The 21619-nt window shown below is 43.8% G+C and overlaps 1 protein-coding gene across 3 annotated transcripts in view; it reads right to left on the bottom strand.

Annotated features, from left to right (window-relative positions):
• PRDM10 (PR/SET domain 10) overlaps nt 1-19497 on the bottom strand; it is a 75126-nt gene extending 55629 nt beyond the window's left edge. For 2 of the 3 annotated variants that reach the window (XM_036354070.1, XM_036354073.1), the window contains exon 1: nt 19342-19496. The gene's annotated coding sequence lies outside the window, so the exon portion shown is untranslated. Of the gene's footprint in view, nt 1-19341 lie in introns of all 3 variants that reach the window. The other variant, XM_036354074.1, reaches the window with a different exon arrangement.
• Nucleotides 19498-21619: the final 2122 nt, after the last annotated feature.

The raw sequence follows: 21619 nt of genomic DNA, 5'->3' as shown, positions 1-21619 counted from the left end.
AAGAAGGAAGGTCCTTGTCCAATTCACTTTCCAGTTAAAGGCCCAGTCACCACAGGCTGCCCTGTGGACCTATATCAACTGTTCCTTTTTCCCCATCTCCCAGTTCCTAACTCACAAACTCTCAGGCTCTGGTTCTGGGTTTATTTCCTGGATCTCTGACTCCAGACCTGATCCATCTTGGGTTTCACTCCACACTTTTTAGTGCAAGGCTTGGGAAACTCCCGATCCTGCTGGCCGTAGAACCTACCATGGAGCACAGTCCTCTGGTTCTGGCACTGAGCCCCTTGGGTGGACAAGGGAAGACAATGAGGCCAGTCACGGGGGCAGGATATGCAGTAGCTAACGTGTAGTGGATGCCTACCGCGTGCCAGACACTGGTCCAATTAACACTTACCATTTAATTACTGTAATGTCCACAATGCCCCAATTAAATTGTTTAAAACTCACATCCTCACAATTCAGAAAACTAAAGAGTACAAAATCAGAAATGAGAGAGCTTCAAAATTAGACCAAGTATTATGTTCACTCACTTGGAATGGCAAGCAGAGATTTAACATTTAACTGATTTCTAGAACAAACAGTTTTAGAACAGAAAAGAAAAAATACTGAACTTAGTTCTAAATGGTGAACAGGAACTAGCAGCAGAAGTAGCAATGAACAAATAACAAAATTATACAAATTTCAGCACAAATTCCCCAGTGTTGCTGAGAAGGGGAAGCCCAAATAATCCATCACATAAGTTTCTCAATTTAAAACATTCACAACCAATTATTAGCATTGAAAAAAAAGTGAACATGGGTAGTTAAAAGTAACAACACTTTAACCCAGCCCAGGAAAGTTCTCGAAGTGCCCTCCGAAACCTCCTTGCTCTTCACCTCGGTCCTGTGGGAGTTCCCCATTTTACAGAGGGGGGAGTGACTGAGGAGAGGTGACGGCCTTTGCCCACAGTCGTGGGTCTGGTCAGGCTGAGGTCACTCTGTTTGTCATCTTACCCTACCGTGACCCAAACCGAAGAGCGACTGGAAACCACAAATGAGGGTGGAGAAATAGGACTAAAATATTTTGTTAGTTCCACTCAGAAGCAAAATAAACACCATTTTAGTTAGGGGAAATATGCCGAAGGACCTGAAGGTTCCTGGGAAAGTAAATAAACAGGGAAGCCAGGCTTTCATAAAGGCTCTCAACAAATTTTAAGAATGGTAACAGAAAGCCTTTGACTAGGTCCCCCCGCCCCAGAAATGTTTTTGATTAGGCCACGATGGATCCAGACTATTTCCATCTACACAGAGAGATCCAAAGGGAAAGGTTAAGAATGAAAAAAGTGATCTAATGGGGTCCTCCAGGTATTTCTACTGTCGCCACTCACATTGAACATTTGTTTTCAGTATTAATAAAGCAAACAATGAGATGCTCAAGACTGCAGAAGAACTCCAGATAAAATCACATGCCACTGGAAAAAGAACTCCAGGAAAAACACTGCAGAAAATGGATAACGTAAACAGGCAATGGCAGATAGATTTCAGAGAAAGCAGCACTTGAATAGCATGAGACTGAACTATTCAGTTACAAAGAACTATTACAGCAGCGGTTCTCAACCTGTGGGTCGCGACCCCTTTGGGGGTCGAACGACCCTTTCACAGGGGTCGCCTAAGACCATCGGAAACACATATATAATTACATATTGTTCTTGTGATGAATCACTATGCTTTTAATTATGTTCAATTTGTAACAATGAAATTGGGGGTCACCACAACATGAGGAACTGTATGAAAGGGTCGCGGCATTAGGAAGGTTGAGAACCACTGCGTTATAGGATGTACCCTAAAGAAATCCGCCTAATTTGTTTCTGGTCACCATCAAGGATGATACCAGAAGAGAACTGAACTACTGTAAGGTCTAAGTAAAAAACAGAAAAACAAGCAGATTAGAAAACAAGGGAGACAAAAGCCTGCAAGGAATGAAGTCATGGAACAGGTCTGAAAGAGCGACCTTGACCTTCTTTTCCTCTTCATGTGTGTCCCTTTGCCCTTCCACTTCCCAGGCAGAAATCCTCACGGCGCAATGGTTCCTCCTACTTTCCTTGTGCACTAAAGGACTTCAGAGACTATGAACGAAAGGTTTTCTTCTGCGAAAGAAGGTTCTTTCCTGGTCGGGATTGTGCACTCCTTTCTTCTGGTTCAAAAGAGGCACGCAGGCAAGTACTTCTTCACGTCAGCCCAAGACAGCTTTTTTTTTTTTTTCTAGTTGAGATTAGAATGTTTCATGTACCAAGGAACAAAGACTGGTCCTCCCACACTATTTGATAGCTCCTTAGCGATGCATGGGAACCCCATCAAGTCCCTGAAAGAGCTCTCAGCACTGACCCAAGGGAAAGAAGAACCTGGGCTCAGGGCCCTGTTGGGGGTCTTGGCCTGAGGAGTCTACATTAAGACCCTTGAGCGTGTAAAAGGAGCCAGCACTCAGTGCCGTTCTAGAGAAGGATAAATCCTGACGCCTGCCTTCTCCTTCTTGCAAAGGACGCTGGTTGGCTGGGAAAACGGGAAGGCCATTTCAAGGAGAAGTCTATCAGGAGGCCTCCACTCGACTCTCCCAGGACTGTAGGTACAAACCTCACAGCCGCAGAGTGTATCGCAGGCAAAAGCACACAAATCATCAGCGCCCAGCCTGCGAGGTGCTCACAAAGTGAATGGATGTGCATCAAGGAACAGACCACCAGCGGCTCCTGGGAGCCTCAGGGTGGCCTCTCCCGGGGCACCCACACCTTCCCTCCACTGGCGGCTGCAGCAGGGCAGGCCCTCGATCCCAGAGCCCCCGGGAGCTGACTTGGGCGGTTGTCAGTCCCCGTGGACTAGAAGAGTAGGCCTGCTCCCAGGTTTGACCTGCCAGGGCTGACAACAGATTTTGAGTTGTTCCTTGGTGGACCCTAATCCCAGTTTTGGTCTTTCCAGCAAAAATATTGTTATTCAAATGTAATTCTCCTAACTTTGCAATTAAACGTGTTAAATTAAATACGCCTTCTACACACATTACGGTGGAGTCTTACCAAGACCGGCCTCTCCACTTCGCTGCTCTGGAGCGGGGGCCGGCCTTCTGGAACCCCCTGGGCTCCACCGGGAGTCCTCTGCCGCGTCACTTTCTCCCTCCCTCCTGGAACTTTCACATCCGCAAATCTGCGTAATATCTCCTACCTTTATTTTCATTTTACTGATTCTCTATTTATTAAAATTTTGTTAAAATATATTTTATTGATTTTTTACAGAGAGGAAGGGAGAGGGGTAGAGAGTTAGAAACATCAATGAGAGAGAAACATTGATCAGCTGCCTCCTGCACGCCCTCTATGGGGGATGTGCCCACAACCCAGGTACATGCCCTTCACCAGAATTGAACCTGGGACCCTTCAGTCCGCAGGCCGACGCTCTATCTACTGAGGCAAACAGGTCAGGGCTGTTTATTAAAATGTTTAAGTGTGTACTTTTCTAGACATGTATTTCGATAAAATGTTTACAAGCAAAACCTTTCCCCTGAACCCAGCCTCCTGCTCACCTACAACACTACCTGCTCTTTCTCACACAATAAAAGCTCTGAAGAGACATCTACAGTCCACCTGCCTTCCTCACCGCACGTCCCCTCCTAGGCCCTCCCAGCCGGGCTTTGGTCTCCCACGAGAGTGCACTGTTTAAATGTCTATTGCCAAGTCCAAGGCTCATGGGGAGGCTGTCATCTTACTCGACCTCTCTCTACAACATCCACACCCTCCTTAAATCTCTCCCTCTCCTAACACGAGCGGGGAAGCTTCCCCGGTGTCCCCCAGTCTGGGCAGCTCCGGCACAGCCTCCTCCGTGGCCTGACCTCTGGCTGTGCTGCCCGCTGGCTCCGTGCCTGCTCTTCTGTTTTCTGCTTCCACTCCTCCGGGGCACAGTCCAGCCCTTGAGCTTTTGCAGGAGCTCTACCTGAATGCTTAGCACATCCTCCTCCACGTTCAGATCTGAGAATCAGTGCTGCCTCCTCAGGAGGCCTTTCCTGTCCACCCTCCCTCATATTACTCTCCTTTAATGCTGTGCAAAGTGTTTATCATCAATTAAGTGATGCATATAGTTGTGCATTGTCTTCTTCCAACCCCACCCGCAATGATCACATGAGAGCACCCTCACCCTCAGCGCCTAGAACCGCGCCTGACACCCTGGCCATCAACAGCTGTTTCTTGAACAAATGCATGCTACCGTCTTCTCCTGCCTTCAGAAGAAATTTGTTACTTAACAAAATCCCTTAGGATGAATTCTCATAAATAAAAAATGTACTGCCATTTAGAATGATGATGCACACTGCTTCCCCAGTTAAGAAACTAGGCATATGTATGACTTCAATGTTTGTAAATGAACTTTAATGAGCAGGAAAGACAAAACACACAAAGAGGGAGACAAGCAATTTATACATGACATCATCTGGTACATAGACTAGCACATCAGAATATCCTGAGAGAACTTGAACTGATGCCAACTACACTATTGGAAGAGGTACGCGGAATGCAGCTGCTTCCCAGGTACACAACATCAAAGTCAGTCCTTGAAAGCGCAAAGAATACGCTGTGAGCCAAATATGGTGTCAGAAGAAATCCTCTGAGAAGTCAAGGTGTGTTTTGATGTATGATGTACAGTTTCTAAAGCTGTCACATCCATGATCTTGTGTCATGTCATGACAACGCTGTAAGATTAACTCAAATATTACCATCTCCATTACACAGAGGAGCTGAGCGCGTAGTGGTCAAAAGGCAGGCTCCACTTGGCACAGCCAAGGTCAGTGGTAGAGCAGTTCTAGGAATAGAATACATATCTCACTCTTCCCCACAGGCCTCCCACCTGCTTTAGTTAACAGGATGGGCACAGGTTCAGAAATGACCGTGGGAACTGTTGGAAATAACTCATAGAGTATTCCCTCATGTAACAGGCCTGTGGCAATTTCTTATGTAATATTTGATGTTTTAACATGGCCTTCCAGTAGCCTGTTATTGATCAAACTTCCTCTTTTCCCACATCCAGTCCTGCCACATGAATGTGGACGAGAGGTAACCCAGCTGAGAGTCAAACTCTTCAGCCACTGTCTACTTGCTACATGACTGGGTAAAGCTAATTCACTTCTCAAGCCTTAATTCCCTCATCTATAAAATGGGAATAATATTGTTCTACTCCCTGAGGCAGAACTATGAAATCAATGAAATAAAACCCCATACCTGGCACAAAGGAAACACTTGAAAATGTTCATTGTTGTGATCCTTCGGGTTATTAATATAATTATTAATACACCCTAATAATTCATGTTCATTCCTAGAGTTAAAAGGAATGAGTACTTGGGTTCCTTTTTTCCCCCTTTTTTAAATATATTTTTATTATTGATAGTATTACAGATATCTCCCATTTCCCCTTCTTTACTCCCCCCTCCCAGCCCCTGCCCACACCTCCTTCCCCCCACCCCAAAGCACTTGGGTTCTTTACCTGCTATTGTGTAAGCAGAATATTTGAAATTCAAATCATACAGATTGTAAACTCTCCACTAAAAATTGTCCAGCTAAGAAAACGTACAGGATATTATAGCTTCAGAATAATAGCTGAACATCATTCCTAGAGCCTGAATTTCAGCAAAATACTGATCTCTGAACATAACACTAGGAAACATTTATTTTTAATCATCACCCAAGGATATGTTTTGTTTTAATTGATGAGAGAGAGAGAGAGAGAGAGAGAGAGAGAGAGAGAGAGAGAATCGATCATCTCCCATACTCGCCCCTACCGGATCAAACCTACAACCTAGGTATGTGCCCTGACCAGGAGTCTAACCCATGACCCTTCAGGTGCATGACGACCAACTAGGCCAGGACTAGGCAACTTTTTTAAAGCCATGTCAACTAACTATACCATATAGCCTTTGTTAATGCTATTCTAGTTTCTACCCTACTCATTTTTGTAGTATATTTTAATCTTCTCAATTCATTCAAAATTCTGATATAGCAGCAGATAATAGCAAGTATTGGTGAGGGTGCAGAAAAACTAGAACCCTCATCCAGTGCTGGTAAGAATGTAAAGTGGTGCAGCCACTACGGAAAAGTCTGGAAATTCCTCCTAAGGCTAAACATGTTAGCAAATGACCCAGTGATCTGTCACCAGATATAACAATCCAAGAGCAATAAAACCATATGTTCACATAAAAGCTTGTACATGAATGTTCACAGCAGCATTATTCATAACAGCTATAAAGTGGAAACAGCCCAAAAGTCTATCAACTGATGAGTGGGTAGATAAAATGGGGTACTATCCATATAATGGAATATTATTTACCAAAAAACAAAGAAAGAAATTAAAATACCTTGAAAACTTTTTTCTCTTAAATGAAAGAAGTTAGTCACAAAGGACCACATGCTGAATGATTCCATTTATATAAATTTGCAGAACTGGCAAATCAATAAAAATAGAAACTAGGTAAGTGGTTGCATGGGAAATTGGGACGAAATGGGGAATTAAGGGGTGATGGCTAAGAGGCATGGAGTTTCTTCTGGGGTTATGAAAATATTCTAAAATTGATTGTGGTCCTCCGGGTTATTAATATAATTATTAATACACCCTAATAATTCATGTATATTCCTAGAGTTAAAAGGAATGAACACTTGGGTTCCTTTTCCCCCCTTCCCAGTTGCAATAGACAGGTAGATAGAAAAAATTATACTTGCTACTACTTCAGTAAATATAAAGGCATTTCTGATTAAAACAGCTTGAGAAAGTTTCAGAGACAAGAGAAATTTAGGCCATGCTCAGGGACTAGTAACTATGAGAGAAAAGCTTCAAACAGTAGCTAGGATGGGCCTCTAAAAGACTTCAAGGTGAAGTACTACAATTCCCATAGTTGTATCAAAATCACCTGGGGATCTAGGAGAAAGGCCAATGTCAGTTGCAGAGGTCCAGGAAAGAGCAGGAATCTTTGTTTACAAACCTCCCCAGGCACTCCTGATGTCAGCCAGATCTGGCTAACTCTCCCACAATAAGAAAAGAAAAATATTTTCTCATGGCAGGAAACTCCTTTCGGAGAGTCATTCTGTAAGTAACCTGAGGGAGTGATTATAATGAGGCCAAGAACTGTCTTCAGTAAGCACTGGGCAAAGATTAGAGCCCTGAATTCTTACTCCAACTTAGTGGTATGAACAGATGTTCATACATAAACCTTCAGTGCTCAAAGTCTTCACCTTAAAAAAGACTTTTATGTTACTGAATAACACTTAGCAAGAATCCTTACACCTTTCTTAAAGACTTACCAGCTTCCCCAGTATGTCTGTGGTATTTATGCCTTAGAATTCTGCAAAGACTGGGTGGCTGTGCACTGGGGTGGTCCTCCTTGCCAACCATTTACTCTCATGGGCATTTGATTGTCCAGCTTCCCTTCACCACATGACAACACGGAGATCTATTCCATATACTTATCAGGAATATTTTAAATAAGCTCTGTCTATAAATATGGTTTTATGAGGAACACTTGAAAACTGAAAGGTTGATACAAATGACTCACCAAATAATATTATCTATGTTTTTCGACTATGAATGATAGGTTTACATAGCTCCAGCACAATTCCCTCCAGTTACCTTTTTGAACAGTGACATTCATTTGCAAGACAAACAGCAGGGGTACAAGTACAATCTGTGGCCCTGGCACACCTGCACGCAGAAAGCTATCTGGCCCACATATCTCAGGTTCTGTTGCTGAACTAGCAATTGCAGTAACTGAATAGGCGACTTGCAGGTGGGCTTTCTGGGGCCCTGACAGCCTTTCGTACAAGTGGGTCTGGGTGGTAAACTCTGGCTCTTGACAATCACAAACACAACCTTAGTATAAGACACTGGATAATGTACTGAGGCATAATCTTAATTACTAGAAAGTATAAGCTGTTTCCTCAGTACACTTAAGTGCTTTAGCTGGGCTAGCATGGCTCAGTGGTTGAGCATCGACCTATGAACCAGGAGGTCATGGTTCGATTCCTGGGTTGCAGGCTCAGTTCCCAATGGGGGACGTGCAGGAGACAGCCAATCAATGATTCTCTCTCATCATTAATGTTTCTATCTCTCTCTCCCTTTCCCTTCCTCTCTGAAATCCATTTTTAAAATTTTTTTTAAAAATTCAAGTGCTTTAAAATGTTTTAATTGGGAAAAGAATATTAAAATTGCTTGGAGGAAATTATTCTAGAGCACAATTTTCATAATTTCACACTATGCATATAACACAAAAGAAAACAGTGTAAGTACATGTTCGCTCTACGTCAAACTCCTGAAACACACACAGCCTTTTATCCAGGAGGCTGAACCATGGCACTGGCCCAGGACTAAGGAGCAAACGGCTACTGATTTGAAGTAATTCCCTTCATATCCCATTCACTCCCCCTGTGATAGGGGAATGTGGGCTTCACCTTCTGTTCATTTTCAAAATCTCATTCCTCCACCTCAGTTCCTTGGTTGCTAAGTCCAATATGAAACACAATAGTGTCCAAAGCAAGCATTTGATTAACAAGATGGTGAGCCCAGTGAGGCAGTTATTATTGCCTTCATTAAGAACTCTATCTTACTGGCATATAATTAAGGTCTGTCATCGAAATGGAACCTCCTCCATCTTAATAAAACTGCGACGGCAGACCAGCATCCGCTGGCCTAATATTCAAAGTTGTCTTCCACAAGCCAGGATGTTTCTTAAAATGTTTTCTCAGTACAGAGGAGTGGGAAAACATTGGAAGGCAAGTAAAAGTTCTTTATCTGGACAACTGGAATAATGCCACCTGTATTACCTGATCCGCAGGCTCACTGTTAAGTTATAGTGGGATGCTTGTTATAGTACAGCACAATGGTATAGAGCAGAGATTTACAACCTTTTTCAGCTCATGGTATACAAAAGCTATTAAAATTCTGTGACACCAAAAAATAAATAATATTTTTTGCCGATCTGACCAAAAAAAAGTAGATGTAATTTTGGTTCATTCAAACCGAACCGTTATTGTCGTGTTGGCTGCTATCATTTTTTTTATTTGACAAGCTAAGGGAAAAGAAGTCAGTAGCCCTGACTAAACAGTCAGGTACTAACAATTCTTGCAACACACTGGTTGAAAATCACTGATAGAGTGTATTACAAATATTAATAATTATTTAAATTATGATCAATACAGGCTAAGTATTAGATCACGAAGGTATTTTATCCAGAAAAGTCTATTTTCCAATTAAGAGACATTTTTAATATTTTCATTATTAAACAATTTTTAGGGGAACAAGTATCTCTTAAGTGTGGGCAAGTGCTCTCTCAAATGATATATTTCACTAGAAAACATGTACATTTCAACTTAAAATGGACAGAATTTTAAAACTATGTAATTGGCGCCCTAGCTGGTTTGGCTCACTGGATAGAGCATCGGCCTGGGGACTGAAGGGTCCCAGGTTCGATTCCGGTCAAGGGCATGTACCTTGGTTGCAGGCACATCCCCAGTAGGGGGTGTGTAGGAGGCAGCAGATCGATGCTTCTCTCTCATTGATGTTTCTAACTCTCTATCCCTCTCCCTTCCTCTCTGTAAAAAACCAATAAAATTATTTAAAAAAAAAAAAAAACTATGTAATTGGCATTTTCTTCCATAAGGAAAGACAAAATAATGGCATCATGCTCCTGTTTAGAAATCTCAGCCTTATCTACTCTTTGCAAACACTTGCTGATCAATTTCATGGTTGGATTCATTTGCAAATCCAGTGTTGGAGTTAAATGAGACCACAACATTAGAATCCCCTAATAGATGCAGCTCTTTGTTTTAAATATCAGCATAATCATAGTTCATCTGATTAAAAATGTGGAAATTCAATGTTACTTAAGTAAAAAACCAGTACAATAGTGATAATTATAGCAATTGCCATTTACTATGTACCTATCGCATGCCAGGCACTGTGAGCTGTACTGAGTACTGTATTTAAATACTCAGTATGTCTGTAAATATTTAAATACGCAGATATTTGAGTAATCCTCACAACAACCTAAAATTGTTACTTGTCCAAGGTCATGGCACTGATAAGTGTGATTTGAACCCAAATTCTTTTATTACCGAGCTTAGATATCTTTTCCCTTCTCTGCAGCACCGCTCTCCTAGGCAAAACTGCCAAACCCAAGCTTGGCTTGGACCTGCTGCTGCTAATCCCTTGGTCTCCCACCAGCTGATGCAATCACCAGACTAGGCTTGATCTCAAAGGAACCAGGGAAGGTTGTAATTTTCCAGGCCACAAACAGATTGAATTGAGCAAATCAGTCAATAGAGAGTTGAGGTAACTATAAACTAATAGTGAAGGGTACCCATTTTAAAAATTCAAATAATTGTTTAAAAACACAACAATATTTATCAAATGCCTATTCTGTGCCTAGCGTTGTTTTAAGAACTGAAAGCCAGGCTGAATATTAAAATATTGAGCAGATGTGCTCAGAAATATATAAGACACTGAAGAAAGAAACTGAAAAAGATACAAATAAGTAGAAGCATATACCGTGTTCATGGACAGGAAGAATCCACATCATTAAAATGTCCATACTACCCAAAGCTATCTATAGATTCAATACAATTCCTATCAAGATACCAGTGGCATATTTCACAGAACTAGAATAAATATTCCAAAAATTTATATGGAACCACAAAAGACCCCGCATAGCCACAGCAATCTTGAGAAAGAAGAACAAAGGTGGAGGGATCACACTACCTGATATCAAATGATACTTACAAGTTCATAGTAATCAAAACAGTATGGTACTGGCTTAAAAACAAACATATAGATTAATGGGACAGAATAGAGAGCCCAGAAATAAACCCATGCCTTCAGAGTCAATTAATATTTGACAAAGAAGGCAAAAACATACAGTAGGGTAAAGTTAATCTATTCAATAAATGGTGTTGGGAAAATTGGACAGATACATGCAAACAAATGAAACCAGACAACCTTCTTACACCATACACAAGAATAAATTCCAAATGGATAAAAGCCTTAAAATGTTAGACTTGAAACCTGTGTAATTTTATTAACCAATGTCACCCCCAATAAATTCAATAAAAAATAAATAAAATATTCAGCAGAGAGAGAAAAAATAAATAACATTCACTCACTGTTGTGGAAAAAAAACAAACAAAACAGAACAGAACCTAGCAGCCCTCAAATATTAACTGAATCAATTCACATCAGGAAAACTGATTACTCCAAATATTTTTTCTGATTCTCTCATGTGTATGTATTTATCTAAGAGTGGAATCGCTGGGCTTTAAAAGACTCTGCATATCTTTGACTTTCTAGGTAATGCCAAATTATTTCCCAAAGTAGTCAGACCAATGTATATTCCTAGCAGCCAGGTATGACTATTCCTACTGCTCAACAGCCTCAGCGTTTGGTATTGCCACCACTACTTTAGGTGCGCAGTAACACGGCTGTAAGTTGCACTAACAAGATTGAGCATCTTTCCATGTGTCAGTTAGACATTTGGATTTCTCTTGAACACGGTAAGTGCCTGTTCAAGACCCTTGCCCAGTATTCTATGAGTACAGGTAACATCTTAGTTAAGAAACCTTTCTCTGTACTGAGGTCATGAATTCTATATTAACCTCTAAACGGTTTATTGTTTGCCTTTTATCTGCCATGTCTCCTGGGTCATAGATCGAGTGTTTGAATATGTGTGGGACTGTTTCTGGACTCCTTATAGGGTTCTATTGGCCTATTAGTCTATCCCAATGCCAACAGCACACTGTCTAATTATTATAGCTCTTCTTGATCTCTAGTAAAGAGTTTTCCCAATTTCTATTTCAAGAATGTCTTGCCGCCCAGCCGGTATGGCTCAGTGGTTGAGCATCTACCTAGGAACCAGGAGTTCACCAGTTCGATTCCTGGTCAGGGCACATGCCCAGGTTGCGGGCTCCATCCCCAGTGGGGGGTGTGCAGGAGGCAGCTGATCCATGATTCTCTCTCATCATTGATGTTTCTGTCTCTCTCATTCTCCCTTCCTCTCTCTGAAATCAATAAAAACAAGTATTTTTTTTTTTTTTAAAAAAAGAATGTCTTGCAATTTACTGGGCCTTGACAAAAATGTTAATATTGGCTTGTCTAGTTGGGCTTTTTTTTTAATTTTCTGGGATTACATTAAATCTACAAGTCAGTTCCAAAGAATTGGCTCCTTACAATATTGAATCTTCCAATCCTTGAACCAGTGTGCCTTTCCATTTTAGATTTTTTAAAAATTATTTTTATTTATTTCAGAGAGGAAGGAAGAGGGAGAGAGAGATAGAAACACCCATGATGAGAGAGAATAATGGATCGGCTGCCTCCTGCAAGTCCCCCACTGGGGATCAAGCCCACATCCCGGGCATGTGCCCTTGACCGGAATCGAACCTGGGACCTTTCAGCTAGCAGGCCGATGCTCTATCCACTGAGCCTAACCGACTAGGGCCATTTATTTAGATTTAATTAAAGTCACTTTCAATAAACCTTTAAAAATATTTCTGTAAAGGTCTTACACATATTTTGTTAGACTTAACTGTTGAAAAACCATGAACATGAAAAAAGATATGATTTTTTAAATGTATCAAAATATATTTTGATGAGATACCTAGGCTTTGGGATAAGTCTATATAAGTATTGAAATAAACTTTCTTAAAATTTTTAAATGAAACAAAGTTCACCAAAGCACAATTAATGCTACGTAATTTAGTTTTAAATCTAGGGCTACTGTTTTATAGTTATGTCATTTCAATAGGTTCTACACACTTGAGAAAACTTACATGTCACATAAACAAGTGTCCTAAACATCTATTGGCCATAGGTCCTTATACTAATCAAATTGTGAAATACATAAAACCCAGATTAAGTTCAATTCATCAACTTCCAAGAGAAAAAGAATGAAAGAGATGAATAAAAGGTAAGAGACTGAAATCTTATTAATATCACACCATTGCCTGAGATTGAGAAATACAAAGACCTTGCTCCTAGCCTTAGCTCCCACCACTCTCACATAATTCACTAAGCTTCTGTCTCCTTTTTCTCATTCATGATATAGTTACTACACTGTTCTGTCAATGACGCGCATCAAGGATTTAACAAAAACAGGTGCCTTAGAAAGGACACTTAAAAAGTTAGTCAAACACAAAGCAATGGTTACAGCTATCCCACCATCAGAAGGACAGCTGTCATCGTGGTTTGCAGCAAGACTGAAAATAACCCCCAATAGATGGGCCTCGAAATCTTCAAGCAATGCTAAGAAAATGGAAGCATTTGCATGCAACGCTAAGAATTTTGAAGAAAAAGGCTTCCGTAATCACTTCGAATGTCTTAAGTTAATTGTATTCACTCTTTTATTCCTCCAGACATTTTAGAGTCCAGTAAGTAAAAGTCATTCTATATGAGGGGGGCTAAAAAAATATATCCATTGCTTTAAGGAATTTAGGTTTAGGAAGCAAGAAATAAGCACAAATCATTGCTACAGGACACAAATTAAGCACTCAATAAACGTCATTATTACAACCAAACGGTACAAAAATACTGTAGGACATTCGCAGACAAAAGGAATCACTTTCAAATAAAATGCTCAACAGAGCCGCTGGCAGGAATGTGTGCTTTCAATTTGCTCTAGTTCAGGGGTTAGCAAACCAGAGCCCACGGGCAGGGCAGCAAGACATCTGCTTTTGTAGGGCCTGTGAGCTAAGAATGGTTTATACTTTTCAAAATAGTTGAAAAGACTCAAAAGAAGAATATTTCATGACACATGAAAGATATGCTACTTCAAGTTTGGGGGTCCATAAAGTTTAATTGGAACACAGACATGCTTTCGCACTATAGGGAGGGAGGGCAATAATTTCAACAGGGACCATACCACCCACAAAGCCACAAATATTTAGTCACTGGTTTAAGAAGAAGAAAAGTTTACCAACAACTGCTCCAGAAGAATGGGTGGGACTTCAGTGGGCAGAACTGGGGCGGGAGAAAGGAGTGGGCAGAGAGGAACAAACATCCCAATCAATAAATGAAGGAGTGAAAACATGAAGGAAAACCCCTGAATGCTGTAGGGACAATGGGAAGACCAATCTGGCTGAAGCAGTGGGTCCAAAAACCAGTAGACATTACTGAGCCCCATTACTCTACTTTGTTGTTGAGCCATTTATACTATTGAGGCACGTGAACACAAGCACTCTCCCACCTCGTCTATGAGACTGATGCTATTATCATCCCCATTAATAAAGAAACTAGTCGCCCTAGCCTGTTTGGTTCAGTGGATAGAGAGTCGGCCTGAGAACTGAAGGGTCCCAGGTTCGATTCTGGCCATAGCTGGGTGGAGGGCTCGATCCCCAGTAGGGGGTGTGCAGGAGGCAGCAGATCAATGATTCTCTCTTATCATTGATGTTTCTCTCTCTCTCTCTCTCTCTCTCTCTCTCTCTCTCTCTCTCTCTTCCCCTCTGAAATAAATAAAGAAATATATTTTTTTAAAAATAAAGAAACTAGGCCCTAACCAGTTTGGCTCAGCGGATAGAGCATCGGCCTGCAGACTCAAGGGTCCCAGGTTCGATTCCGGTCAAGGGCATGTACCTTGGTTGCAGGCACTTCCCCAGTAGGGGGTGTGCAGGAGGCAGCTGATCGATGTTTCTCTCTCATTGATGTTTCTAACTCTCTATCCCTCTCCCTTCCTCTCTGTAAAAATCAATAAAATATATTTTTAAAAAATAGAAATAAAAATAAAGAAACTAGTTAATGATTTATTAAAGAAACGAAGGCTTAAAAAAAAAAAAGAAAGAAAGAAACTTGGGCTCACAGAAGTTAAGTAATGGGCCCAAGGTCACAGCCAGTCAACTGAGCTGAGCTATGAATCAGCCTAGGTTCCTTTGCCTCTAGAGCCCATGCTGTTAAGTGCTACACAGCATCAAACCTCCATAGATAGTAAAGGAAACACATCTACAAAGGTCAAGGAGGGCAAAACGGTCAATGTTTTCAAATACAGGTGTGAAACAACATGATTTTTCCCTGTAGGCCATGATTCTTTGTGTTTAAAAGGACAGTTGTCCCACAGTTGGTCCAAAGTTCACACTTAGAATGAAACTATTATGGTTTGTTTGTTTTTAATCCTCACGGGAGGATATGCTTAGAGAGGAGGAGGGAGGGAGGAAGGGAGAGAGAAACATTGATGTAAGAGAGAAACATGGATCGGTTGTCTTTCGTAGATGCTATCACTGGGGAAGCTACCTGACACCCAGGCATGTGCCCTGACTGGGAATCAAACCGGCCACCTTCAGGTGCACATGACAATGCTCAACCAACTGAGCCACACTGGCTGGGCTTGCGATCTCTTCTTAAATCACCGGAGAAAAAAAATTATGAGCTTGATTGTCTCAATTTTAAGTTTCTCACAGAGATCTTTCTTAAGTCTTTGAAAATTGGTACATTATAAAAATCAATGGGTAAGTAACAGACCAAGTTTGGGAAATTTTAGTTGGTTATGCCTAGCTCAACTTTTTTTTTTTAAATATATTTTTATTGATTTCAGAGAGGAAGGGAGAAGGAGAGAGAGAAACATCAATGATGAGAATCATTGATCGGCTGCTTCCTGTACACCTTCTACTGGGGATAGAGCCTGCAACGGGCATGTGCCCTTGACCGGATTCGAACCTGGGACCCTTCAGTCCACAGGCTGATGTTCTATCCCGAGCCAAATCGGCAAGGGCAGCTCAACTTTTTGGTTAAAGAATTATGTGCTCAACAGCTATCATTTTATTAAGTTCAAAGGATTAATTGAATATGTTAATTCCATAACTGTTAACTCAATTTTCTGGTCGTCTTAAGATTAAGGTGTTCTGCAAAATAATAATGGTTCTGTGAGAGCTGACAACACTAAGATGATCAAATACATCAACATATTAGCAGTATCTATTAGTAGAAACTAAAGAAACAAAAAGATAAATGCAAACACAAATAAAAGGATAAAAAAATTGTATGATGACAGTGCTACTTGGGAACGCCCACCCCTACCAGACTAAGTCTCAGTTCATGAGAATCACACATGCCATCCACATGTAACTTTATTTTAATTTACCTTGGACCACGGAAGACAATGCCTTGAGAGAGAGAAACATCCATGGGAGAGTGAAACATCACCGGGGATCAAGCCTCAAACCCAGATACTTGCCCTGACCAGGAATCCAACTAGCAATCTTTCGGTGGGCAGGACAACGCCCAGCCAGCCAACCGAGCCACACCAGACACGGGTAATTTTAAATGTTCTGGTAGCTGTTTTCTTAACATAAAAAACAGGCTAACATAATTGTAATAATATACTTTATTCAACTTAATATCTGCAACATATTTCAACATGTAATCAGTATTTTAGAAACAGAAGTATTTGGGGGTTTTCATTCTAAGTCTCAAATCTGGCATGTATTTCATATTTGCAGCACTGACCATATTTCAAGTGCCCCACAGACCACGTGGGACAGCACAGATCTCAGGGATCACAGCAGGAAAGAGGCTGTGGCCTGCAACCTGCCACTAGAAATGAAGGACCTGGGTAAAGAAAGGGGGCATTTAGCTCCAATAATTCTGTTAAAACAAGACTTCAACTAAGAAATGAATTTTTAAAAAATATTTTAGCAGTTGTTTTCACCACATTTTAACTAGTCTTGCTGTAGTTGTGACGCCTTGGGATTATCCATAACCTTCTTCCTCCTCCCTTTCCATTTCTGCACTCCCTAGTTCTCTCAACTATTTCAAAATTATAAATAAAACAAAACATACTTCCAGGTGTTTTCCACAACCTGAACAAACTTAAAAATCTGCACAGGTACAGGCAATGGGAAGGCACTGAAGGATTGCGAAGAGGGAATGGAAACAATGTTTCAGAGTCAAGTACCAATGTCACAGGGGGAGCTGCAGGAGGTAGCTGGAAAGGCGCCAGTTCAGAGTGTTCCACAGAAGTCTTGAACCGGAGTTCTCACACTGATACTAGAAGGACAAAGGCCAGACGCCCTCGCCCTGTCTAGTGACTCAACTTTAGTAGTGATTCAACTACATCTCATAAATGCCAGACGAGGGAGAGGAAGGCTGCCACAGAGAGTTGGTCAAGTCAGAGGGGAGCCCCCCTCTTGCCTTCCCGCCGGGAGAATCCGAGCAGAACCATTCTGCAAAGATTTGGCTGTGGCAAGCATTTGCTTTTTCTTAACTCATTGACTCGACACCAGACCAAATTCTCATTCATTCTCAGAGTACCTATGATAAATTTCAACAGTAGCCGATAAATTCTGCTCGTGAAAAAAAAAGAATACAAATTTCTGGTATGTCTACACATTTTGGAAAGGAGGTGAGGGTGGGGGTGGGGAAAGACTGTACTTTAGTGGTGAGCAGGTCAAAGTACATCAGCCTTCTATTTTAACGCAAACGATGACTAAACAGTTCAAACATTGCAGTGACAGCATGTTCAACAGTTTACTATTTTTACCGGGTGAAATTGTGTATTTACCAATGCTGACCATGTAAAATTAAGGAAATCAAAATTATAGCTGGATATTTCTCAACTCTTTAAACAATTCCGCTCGTTACTCAGAAACCTCTCCCACTAGGTTATGCGCTTGAAAGGTAAAATGATTCAAATATTGCAATTATTTTAAAGAATGAAAAAGCATCCAGAGCTTTTGAAGACATGGACTTGGCCGTTTCTAGAATACAGACTCAATTACGGTCACCGGGCGAAGAAAACGTCTTGGTTCAAGTTTTTAAAATGTGAATCTGCTGCTAAATTCTGCACTTTAACATGGTTCACTTTGTGCCCGTTTCGCCTCAATTTATTAAAAGAGTAAGCCTGCAAGTTCCTTTCTAAACATACCAGATTGAATCAACACTGCTTTAAGGTCGGCTTTGCTCCAAACAATCCGTTTTGGGGTTTTTGTTTGTTTGTTTCTTGATTGTACAGCAACACGTATGGTTGGTTCATCAACATGACGCTCCTTGGACGCTGGGGGTGAGGGGTGGTGGGAGAGTGCTAACAACATAGAGTAGACCTTCCTACTGAAAGCAACAGAGGAACGGGTCGGAAAAAGAGGCCACGAACCAGTCCCGAGTGATGTTGCGTTTAATGAAGGTTAAGTTAACAGTTTAGAGAAGTTCTGGGTGCGATGCGCCCGGCAAGATTTGAACAGGCGCATGAAGACACCGGGCTGAGCGGGGTGGGACGCAGCGCGTTTCATCCTCGATGACAGCACCCCCGCCAGCCCTGCGGGTGCTTGGCCGTACGCAAAGGTTGAAAACGCAAAGCCAACAAACCCGCCGAGCCGGGCCGAACGCGCACGCACCCCAAACTCTGCAGCGCTGCGTTCCCTTTCCTTAGGAGACGGGGGGACCTAACACCTGGCCACGGGCTAACCAAGGCTTCGGGAAAGCGGAGGATGGGCTGCAAGCCGAAACACCAACCATCCCCGGCTCCCCCGCGGCCTTCCACGCCCGCCTCTGCACTCTGCATGCAGCACAGGTGGACCTCGGCCTCCAACCAGCGCGCCCCCGGCCACTCATTCCGGAGACGAGCCCCAGCGCGCCATCCCCGCGCGCCTCCAGGAAACGGGGCCTCCCGGGTCCCAGGGACGCCCACTCGTAAAAAGGAACCGGGGTCCGGCCATCCATGGCAGGTGGCGGCGCGGCCTCCGGGGACAAAGCAGGGCGCTCCACGGCGCAGGCCCGCTGCCCACCCGGCCCCTGGGATCGGGCCGCGCCGCCACCCCCGCACGCCCCCCCAAACCCGGCCCCGATCGCCGGGGACGCCCCGCAGCCACCCGTGCGCCCGCCCAACCGCCGCCCAGGAGCGCGCCGGGCGCCCAACCGCCGTCCCGGCCCAACCAACGCGGGCAGGGGAGAGAGGTGCGCGCGGCCGGCGGAGCGTGCGAGCCATCGGGGGTCGCGGGGAGGACGTGTGCGCGGGGAAGACGGGGGCGCAGCGGCGCCGAGGCGGTCGCGGGACGCAGCGCCGGGAGGGACGCCTGCAGGGGGGTCTGCCCCGTTCCCCTAAGAAGGTGCCGATGGTTTGACCCCCCCACCCCGAGTGAGGTGCCGCGTCCCAGCCCCGGCTGGACTGTACCATCGGGCGGTGCCGCCGGGATTTCTCCCCCCCACCACCACCATCCATTCCCCCCCCACCCGGGTCCGCGGTCGGTTGGCCCCGGCCGGGCTCTGAGACGCGGAAAGCGCTTGGCGCCATTTTGGGTGGGACTAAGCAAAGACGAAACACCCTCCCAGTCGCTGGGGTACTCTGGACGCCGGCTTATCCGGTTCCCTTAATCCTTTAGGTACTTACACGATGTTGGGTGAGGGGAGCTGGAAGATCAGCGGGTCCCCGATCCTCTCTCCCTAGGGGTGATGGAAATCAATCCCCCCCCGCCACCTCCAGGTGGTTCTTCCCGCCGCAGAGTGGGAGCAGCATAAAAGGCGGGGCCTCATTACCATAATCTGCCTGGCAACCTGATCTCGGCGTTATGTGATTGGCTGAACTCTATAAACCCCATGCCCAGCCTAGATACCAGTAACGCTGGGACGAACTGACAGGCCCAGATTTAAGACTCATGACGAAGATTTCCGAGCGGCTTTTTCACTCGGCGGAGAAGGCAAAAGGAGATCCACACAATGGCCCAATGACGGAAGGCCTCTTTATTTCGTGCTCTGCTGTTCTTTGAAAATCCAATCAAAGAGCGGGTCTCAGGCAGGGCTCGCCTGCGTTCGCACTCTAAGCCAATCAGAAAAGCCGACTCTTCGGATGCAGAGTCGGCCAGGCTCTCGGGGTCCCGCGGGCTCCGGGGCGGGGAAACCACCAGCCTCCGAGCTCCAGGTGGTGGGGACGCGCTGCATGCAGGTGGGGGTTCCAGGCCCCCGACGCCCGAGAAGCCATGTGTCCTGCAGCGGCGTTCCTGCCCAGCGCGCAGCTGAACCGGTGCTCCGCGCGGAAAGCCGCGCCCCGGCCTCGGGCTCTAGGGTCGCGGGGCTGTGCCCGGGCCCGAGGGCTTCCTTCCACCTCTGACCCGCCCCCTCTTAGGTCCCTGCCCAGCCCTGGAGCGCTTCACTGCATCTATCCTTTCTCCTGACCATTCAGATAAAGGGAATGTTTTTTTCGGAAACGTGGAGTATTATTATTCAATGCTGGTTAACCAGTAGTTTACCCCTTTCTTAACCAAGGGCCCCCACACCCTACCATCCCTTAAAATTGCCTTCTCCAAGGGTAATCAAGTGCATGGAAATAAGCTCAAGCTTTGGAGCAAGAACCGCAGCTCTCGTTCTACCCGTGATATGAATGGATGGCGACTGGATCTCCAAGAGACCTGAAAACGTTGCACCCTCAGGGAGCAGGTTTCCCATCCACGACATCTACCCGTCTGCGTTATTGTGAAGAGTAAATAAGATTTACAGCCCGGCCCGTGTGGCTCAGTGGTTGAGCTTCGGCCTATGAACCAGAAGGTTCTGGTTCGATTCCCGTCAGGGCTCATGCCCAGGTTGTGGTCTCCAATACCCCGTGTGGGGCGTGTAGGAGACAGTCCATCCGTGATTCTCATCATTGATGTTTCTATCTCTCCTTCTCCCTTCCTCTCTGAAGTCAATTTTTTTTTTAATTGTTTTTAAAGGCTGCAAGAAAGGGATAAATCCACAGACCAAAAAAGAGGAGCAAAGGGAAAACAGATCAAAGTGGCTGACCAGGAACCGAAAGAAGATCTGCCAGCAGAAAATGGGGCAACTAAAAACATAAGAGGGAGGAGATTCCACCTCGTCCCATTTTTTTAAAGTGTAAATGCTTTTTTATATTGATGTTTTTAATTGATGCAAATCAGATAGAAAAAAATTAGATGGATTTTTTTTCAGCACATATGGCACTATAGAAGAGGAAACACAGTGATACTGTTACCAAGGCCCTGGATGCATAATTTTAAAGACTGAGAGGAAATAAGCACCACTGGTTAGAGAAATTTCTCTGATTATAAAAAGTAGGAGACCAGTAAGAAATGAGAGGAAACTCTATTGGACTCTAAATGCCTACCATGATACTTCATGTTTGGATTTTAAGTTGCTTGAGCTTTTTGCTCCTTCTCGTCAAACATTAGCAAGAGACAGGTACCGCCTAGATTTAAATTTTAGTAGGACCTTTTGCCTCCTTACCAGTGTTTTTTATTTACTCCTGTGGTCATGGATATAAATGTTCTCTTAACTTCTCCTCCTTTTCATATTAAAACTAGAGGCCTGGTGCACAAAATTTGTGCACAGGTAGGGTTCCTAGGCCTGGCCGGCTATCAGGGCTGATCGGGGTCTTCCAGCTGCCCACCAGGGCCTGCCTTCATTCCACGCTGCCCCCTGGTACACACGTCATAGCGAGCGATCGAACTCCCAGTCTCCTGGTCGAACTCCTGAGGGGACACTTTGCATATTAGCCTTTTATATAGATAGATAACCAGTAGAGGGCTTGAAAATTAGGCAGGAAGTTTTTTCCCTCAAGAAGTCTTTTCAGCCGAACCGGTTTGGCTCAGTCGATAGAGCGTCGGCCTGCGGACTGAAAGGTCCCAGGTTCGATTCCGGTCAAGGGCATGTACCTGGGT

This window comes from Myotis myotis, unplaced genomic scaffold (assembly GCF_014108235.1).
Source record: "Myotis myotis isolate mMyoMyo1 unplaced genomic scaffold, mMyoMyo1.p scaffold_m19_p_20, whole genome shotgun sequence".
Classification (NCBI taxonomy): Eukaryota; Metazoa; Chordata; class Mammalia; order Chiroptera; family Vespertilionidae; genus Myotis; species Myotis myotis.
Note: the sequence above shows the minus strand (reverse complement) of the source record. Positions and strands in the feature narration are given on the sequence as shown.